Source organism: Rhinoderma darwinii, chromosome 3 (genome assembly GCF_050947455.1).
Source record: "Rhinoderma darwinii isolate aRhiDar2 chromosome 3, aRhiDar2.hap1, whole genome shotgun sequence".
Taxonomy (NCBI): Eukaryota; Metazoa; Chordata; class Amphibia; order Anura; family Rhinodermatidae; genus Rhinoderma; species Rhinoderma darwinii.
The window spans coordinates 281,191,350-281,199,817 of NC_134689.1; positions in this window are offsets into that span (position 1 = coordinate 281,191,350).

An 8,468-nucleotide genomic window follows, 5' to 3' on the forward strand; every position below is an offset into this window, starting at 1 on the left:
TGTTGGTTTCTAGCTTTTCAGGCATTCTCCCCACTTATACACTATAAAACTGCCCCATCGGTAACCGTGCCCTCATTATGCCCCCTGTAGCTAGTGCCACAGCGTCCTCTGTAGATAGCGCCACAACATCCGCTGTAGATAGTGCCACACACAGCCCCCTGTAGATAGATAGTGCCACACACCCCCCCCTCCGTCTTGTAGATAGTGCCACACACAACCCCACTTGTAGAGCGTGCCACACACACCCCCTAGTAGATAGTGCCACAGTATTCCCAGTAGATAGCGCCACACACAGCACCCTGTAGATAGCCCCACACAGCATACTGTAGATAGCGCCACACCCAGCCCCCATGTCTATTCTCTCCCCTTTGATATGATACAGAGTCTATCCCCTCTGTTGTTTTGTTTTACTTGGTACCAGCACTCCACACTTTTGGCCCAGCTGATTTTAATTTAGGAATGACCTCATAAGTGTTCCTGCTCCTGCTTGTACTCTGAGTTGGCCACTGGGGGCGCATGGTAAGGTGAGCTCATTCCATCTGTTCACTAGTTGTGCTACTGTGTGGTGGTGTCTGTTACTGTGGTGCTGCGCTTGTGGGGGGACATGGCCCAGAGCCAGGGTGGCTTGGCTTGGCCTGATGGCATGGGTGCTTTTGGGCCTCTGGGTTGCTCCCTCTGCAGGAGCGGTGCTGCGGTAGTGGTGGCCGCCATGCGGTGGTGCAACCGATAGAGTAGGGACCCACTTTTAGAGGTCGCCGTGAAGTGGCAAGTGGGCTTGCATACAATTTGATCAAAATGTTACAAAGAACCTCTCGTTCATATTTAAATATTTTGCCTAGCCGCAATTGATCATAGTATACAGTGGATGTGCGGTCCATGTCTATTCTCTCCCCTTTGATATGATACAGAGTCTATCCCCTCTGTTGTTTTGTTTTACTTGATACCAGCACTCCACACTTTTGGCCCAGCTGATTTTAATTTAGGAATGACCTCATAAGTGTTCCTGCTCCTGCTTGTACTCTGAGTTGGCCACTGGGGGCGCATGGTAAGGTGAGCTCATTCCATCTGTTCACTAGTTGTGCTACTGTGTGGTGGTGTCTGTTGCTGTGGTGCTGCGCTTGTGGGGGGACGTGGCCCAGAGCCAGGGAGGCTTGGCTTGGCCTGATGGCATGGGTGCTTTTGGGCCTCTGGGTTGCTCCCTCTGCAGGAGCGGTGGCCGCCATGCGGTGGTGCAACCGATAGAGTAGGGACCCACTTTTAGAGGTCGCCGTGAAGTGGCAAGTGGGCTTGCATACAATTTGATCAAAATGTTACAAAGAACCTCTCGTTCATATTTAAATATTTTGCCTAGCCGCAATTGATCATAGTATACAGTGGATGTGCGGTCCATGTCTATTCTCTCCCCTTTGGTATAGTGCCATATGCATCCCCCTGTAGATAGCACCACACAGCACCCCTGTATATAGCGCCACATACACATCACCCTGTAGATAGTGCCACACACAGCACCCCCTTGTAGATAGCGCCAGTCAGCCCCCATCTTGTAGAGTGCCTCCCAGTCCACTTCTTGTAGATAGTGCCACACAGCCCCGTCTTGTAGATAGTGCCCCACACACCCCTTTTTGTAGATAGTGCCACAAAGCCCTCGGTTTTGTAGATAGTGCCAGACACAACCCCTCTTGTAGATAGTGCTACACAATCCCCCTTGTAGATAGTGCCACACAGCCCCATCATGTAAATAGTGCCACACACCCCCCTCTTGTAGATTGTGCCACACACCTCCTCTTGTAGATAGTGCCACAGAGCCCCCCTTGTAGATAGTGCCACAAAGCCCCCCCTGTTTTGTAGATAGTGCAAGACACACCCCCTTTTCTAGATAGTGCCACACAGCCCCCTCTTGCACTTACCTAGCCCATTCCCACGATGGACAGAGCTGCTCCATACAGCCTCCAGATGGGACCCTTGCATAGGCCAGCGTGATCCAGTTTGGCTGTTTTTCACCCAGTTTTAAGCCTCCTGCACAGTTGTTTTTGTTACAGATAATGACTGTGCTTAAACCTACATCTGAAAATGATGATCATCCTCACCTGTTTGGTATAATTGGTTAATCGTACACCTGACTATAATCCTACAAAATCCATGACTTTGTGCAAGTGTATCTAGAGTAATGTTGGTTTGAAGGTAAAGGGTAGTCACACCACATATTGATTTGATTTAGATTTCTCTTCTGTTCATTCACTTTATAATTTGTTAATAGATTTAAAAAAAAAACTATTAGCACTTCTATTTTTTGAAGCATTCTTACTTTGCAGCATTTTTCCAAAACTGCCTAAAACTTTTGCACTGTACTGTATATGATGACTTTCATGTACATCCAGTCACAGTACAGAGTCAGTTTAATGTATTGCAGCTGTCAGCCTAATTATTTCAATACAATTTACGGTAGAGTAAAGGAGAAGAAAGCAATTTCTCAGGGTTTCAGGGACAAGCGGTCCATCTATGCTTCTGAAGTACCCACACTACGGCAGTGCTGGAGTGTGGTACCTGGATCCACCAGAGACCTACCTCCTGAAAAAAGTCACCCCAAAAAGTATTTATCTCCAGCAGCAATTGAACCCCTCTATCAACAGCTCTATATAAGGGCATCTGCTGGCCTCACGGGCTCTCATAAGACTAGACCGAATTATCATGTCAGAGCCTGTCCCCACCATAGGAGCCCCTGGTTCTCTGGTGGGTCAGTTCGCCTTACAGTGAGGCTTACAGGGGTGTATGCAATGGCTTGTAGTTATTGTTTCAACGGTAATAATGCCTAAGAAAGTTATGCCTCAAACTGTTCATAGGTATGTAATTTGCTGAGTACCATGCTATTGTTGTTCTAAAAAGACTGGTATCATGAGCAACTTAGTCATACATTCTATAATAGGATTCATCAGGGGAAGTTATACAAATCATTACATACCATGTAAACAAAGATAGGATCATACTACAGAGGGCACACTGAAGCAACCAGTAAGTGATGCTCGGCTGTTTCCATTGGCCTCATCGACATTAAATGGAGCAGCAGCGCACATGCACGACCACTTCTTCATTCAAAGTTGGGACCCCTGTTCTAGTAAAAGGTAAGGGTCCTAGTGGTGGGGCCCCCAGCGTTCATACATTTATCACCTATCCTGTGGATAGGTGATAAATGTGTTTAGTGGGTACAACTTATCTCCTGGTTCTCCTCCACTGTCATAGCAGGTTACACAATGATGCGACAGTGGCATGATGCTAGGTAATTCATAAAAATGCTGCAAAATTTCCATCCGGAAATTCCGTGTGGAAAGTCCGCTGCATTTACACTAGATAAATTGACATGCTTCAGATTGAGAACCATTAAATCCGCACCACAGCTCAATTTCCACAAGTGTTTCCTGCAGACTTGTTTCTGTAACATGTGGATGAGATTTGTTAATATCTCACCCATTCTGCTGCTACTGTAATGAGCTGCAGAATTTCCGTATGGAAATTCCACAGCATTTTTGTGCTCTGTGCAGGAGGCCTAAGGCTGGGTTCACACGACCTATTTTCAGACGTAAACGAGGCGTATTATGCCTCGTTTTACGTCTGAAAATACGGCTACAATACGTCGGCAAACATCTGCCCATTCATTTGAATGGGTTTGCCGACGTACTGTGCAGACGACCTGTAATTTACGCGTCGTCGTTTGACAGCTGTCAAACGACGACGCGTAAATTGACTGCCTCGGCAAAGAAGTGCAGGGCACTTCTTTGCAACGTAATTTGAGCCGTTCTTCATTGAACTCAATGAAGAGCAGCTCAAGATATACGAGCGTCACAGACGCCTCGTATATTACGAGGAGGAGCATTTACGGCTGAAACGACGCAGCTGTTTTCTTCTGAAAACAGGCTGTCATTTCAGCCGTAAAAGCCAGCTAGCGTGTGAACATACCCTAAGAGTAGAAAATAACTTGGACCATATATTAAGAATATTAAGAATAGAAACTATTTGATAGAGGCGAATATTGTTTGAATACTAAACACAAAAGAACTAGAGCATGTAGCCAAAAGTATATAAGAATATGAAAATTTTATTACACAAATATGACACATTGTTTGAATACTGTTGTTCGATTCCTACTTACTATCAACAACACATTTACAACATATCTTAAAGATATAAAAAGAACAAATTAATTTATTATATAATTAAAAATAATAATAATAATAATAACAGTAACAATAAAACAACATGGTGGCTCAGTGGATAGCACTATTGCCTTGCAGCACTGTGGTCCTGGGTTCTTATCCAACAAAGGAGAACATCTGTATGGAGTTTGTATTTTCACCCCATGTTTGCGTGGCATTCCTCTGGGTACTCCTGCTTTCTCTTACAATCCTTCCTGTGAAACTTGACCTAATGTGTTTGCCTCTGTACAGGTGATGCAGAATATGTTGGTGCTATATAATCAAAAGGAAATAAAGTAATAAGAATTGAATACAAAATAGCGTCACAGATTATTTTGCTGAGTTGGATATTCTATTATGTCATATGTTTTCTGTGGACACTCAGGAATATTTAATTGCTTTCTGATTAATTACTTTTAACACGAGGCATTGAAGGATTGGTTTGCCATGCATCATATTCCCCACCACTGAAGAATGCAGCACACCATACTGAACAATGGCAGTTTCTAAATAGAAAAATGGTGCCAAATCTTAGTAAATCAATTCCATGGAGGCCGCACTACCTTTTTCAGACACAAAATAAAATTGTCATTTAAATTAGTAAACGTGTTGGGGCTTTTTCCTAAATATGGTTTTCGATTTACACGCCTTGTTTTCAGTGTAATTACGAAAGAAATTTGTCATTATTGCATTGATAAATCTCCCGATTATGACAGACTTATTTCACACACATACCTACTATTTGGCAACAAAATAAAACTTACACTGTACGACGATTATCATAATATAGGTAGGGTCGTCATTCTAGTAACAAGCAATTGGACCATTACTGCACTGTTAACATGCTCAACATCTAAATTTTTTTAATATAGGTTTTGTAAATAAAAATAAAAAATAAGAGAAAAGAATTCTATTAATTTATATGGGCTGCAAATTGATGTTAATTTCTCAATTTATTATCAAGATCCAATAAAAACCTGATTGAAAAGTTGATACAAATTTATGCACCAGTTTGCTGTAGGTCAGTTGCAAAAAAATACAAAAAGAAAAACATACAGTCAAATTACACCATATGAACGTGCTATAACCTACACCTTCACCATGAGTGAACCTAAACCTATCACACATTTATGGCACATCCTGTGAATATGCCATACTGTAAAGGTCTATGGTCAGAATACCCATTTAATGTCACTGGTCCCAACTAGAATCTTACAGTATTATTAGTGAATCACCAGCCATGTAAGAGGACAATAACAGGGCCATAGCTATGGGGGGTGCAGAGGTAGAAGGCGCACCCGCGTCCTGGTGTCTGAGAGGGTCCACAATCTCCTTGCCACAAAAGAAAGACACCAGTATTATAAGCGGCACATGGCAGGTGACAGATTTGTTACAGATTTTGTAGTGGGGCCAGTAGCTTCAAGTTACACCTCTGGATAATATGTTTCTATAAGATTCAATCACATTGAGCAAATAAAACTGTACAGTTAGAATGGGAATAAAGCTATCAACGCTTTATGTTGTATTTTAACTGTTCGTGCTCATTTGTATTAAATAACCATGCATTGTACAATGCACTAATATTGTAAGTCATTATTTGCTTTGTATTTGCTTGAAACAATCCAAACATGGAGATTATATCATTTAGCTGGTTACCTAATGAGCTGGATTTCGTTGCCTCATTCTCCCAGTTTCTGTCATTGGTTTTGCAGGATTTATTTTGTTTTGTGTTGTGCCGAAGAAAAGAAAAAATGGATCGATAAGAGTGCAAATAAAAACACAGGAAAATCAGTTTATGTTACGTAGGTGAATTGCAGCAGTAAAGTCATTGCAGTTTGACTTTGTACAAAAAGGGTCATTGAACAGAAGGTCAAGCAGATGGCTATTTCCATTTCAAAGATGCTATCAAAAGGCCAAGAGTCAGTTGATCCAGCAGCCCTTTAGCAAACACGATTTGCTGCCTGCCCATTTAAGATATATTTTGTATGCTAAAATAGTTTTCAGAGCACTCTTAGTCCATTACCCATCTTTCCATAAGTAGTTTAAGTGGGCGTGACAAAATGCCCGGCCTGAAAACACAAGGATCAAGCTGTCTTTGGGCACATTTTATTAAATACAGATATAATTCCTTATCACAGTTAACTGACTGAAATGTCATGGTTAACAATATAGGTATATTTTCCAGTTCTGTATGCCTTTGTAAAAGTCCAAATATGGGAATTCATATTTTTTTATATGGAAAAGAAAAATATTGAAATAAGAAAGTCCAATATAAAATATAATTATATAATGATCAATTCCAAAATCATTCAATTTTAAACTAATTTTGTAATCATCAATTGTTTATTCTGTGTACCCGGTGATCGTTACTAGGGAATGTTCACACATGGCAGATTTTCTGGAGAAATTTCTGTGACTCTTCCATGCATCTGAATGAGGATTTTTAAAAATCCATGCACAAACTGCAGAAACAATTAATTCAGATGTATGGAATGACTTTTCAGTGGCAAAATTTCTGCCACAAATCTGCCAAGTGTGAAAATATATATCTTTACAAGAATAACGTATGTTCGATTCTCTAATACGCATCTATGACCTGAATCAGAGAGAGAAGTGTTGCAGTATGCTGGTAGCTCATCATAACAGCTCCTCATAATCATTGCTTTAGATTACATTGTTTAGCTCATGCAACTATGTTCTACTACTAAAGGTTCTTCCGTGGGAAGATATTCTGCCTGTTAAATGACAGTACAGAATGTCGATCGTGGGTCGTTTGCTTCATTAAAATGGAGCGATGATCACAAGCAGGGCTGCTATCAGGGCAGTAATAGTGGTACTGTCGTATGAGGCCCGGATGCAAATATAATAAGAAGGGGCCCACCTGACGCCCGGCGGGCAGCAGGTGGCATAACTATAGGGGTCGTGGCAGTCGCAATTGCGACCGGGCCTCCTGCACCACGTCTATAAAAAGTTACTATAGTGACTGGGGCCTATGTAATAAAATACACGGGCCCCTGTTACTACAGTAATAGCAATATACTTCTCATAGTCTCCTCATTGCATGACATCACAAAGCTGTGCACCGCGCATGACGTCACAATGCTGTGCACCGCGCACAAAGTCGAGATGCTGGATGGAGTCAGGACCTCTGCTGCGACAGGAGCCGCAGAGGAGGGTAAGTAACACATTACTGTCTGTTGGGGCCCTGTATTCAAGCCTACCATGTGGTAGGCTTAGATACAGGGCCCATCAGACAGGATCACACATCACAGGATCAGACAGGTCTGTGGGCCTTGTATCTAAGCCTATCACATGGTAGGCATAGATACATGTCCCATGTGTGATCCTGTCTGATGGGCCCTGTATCTAAGCCTACCACATAGTGGACTTAGATACAGGGCCACAGCAGATAGTAATCTTATACTGTATACGATTACTGTCTGTTGGCACCCTGTATCTACGCCTAACATGTGGTAGGCTTAGATACAGGGTCCAATAGACAGTATCACACATGGGCCTTGTATCTAACCCTGCCACATGTGTTACTAATGTTTTGTTTTTTTACAGATGTTGGACTACGGCGGATTCGAGGATTACTTCAATGATGGCTTTTTTTATTTTAAATAAAATAATTAACAAGGGTTGTGTGGGTTGTTTTTATTTCAATAAAATATATTTTCCATGTCCTTGTATTTTTTTAAACTTTATTACTACCCCCTTAGTAATGCCTGCTGGCTGATTAACATCATCCATGACTAAAGCGGGGCTTAGTGTAAGCCGGTAAAATGGCTAACACTAACCCCCATTATTATCCCGGTACCCACCGCCACCAGGGGTGCCGGAAAGAGCCGGGTACGATACAGTACCCGACCATCCGTAGTGATGGTCGAGCGCTGAGGTGGCCACAGGCTCGTATTATTAGGCTGGGAAAGCCCAAAAGCAGTGGACCTTCCCACCCTGGTAATGCTAACCTGCTGCTGCTATGTTGTATCTGGCTGTTTATCAAAAATGGGGGGAACCCATTTCCTTTTAAAAAAAAATAATAATTAGAAAAAAATATGTGGGTTCACCCACATTTTTCATAACGAGACAGATACAACATAGCAGCAGCAGGCTAGCATTACCAGGGTGGGAAGGCCCACTGTTTTTTTTACTTTCCCAGCCTAATAATACCAACAATCACTACAGATGATCGGGTACTGGATCGTACCCGCCTCCTCCCGGCCCCCCTGGTGGTGGTGAGTACCGGGGTAATAATGGTGGTTAGTGTTAGCCTTTTCA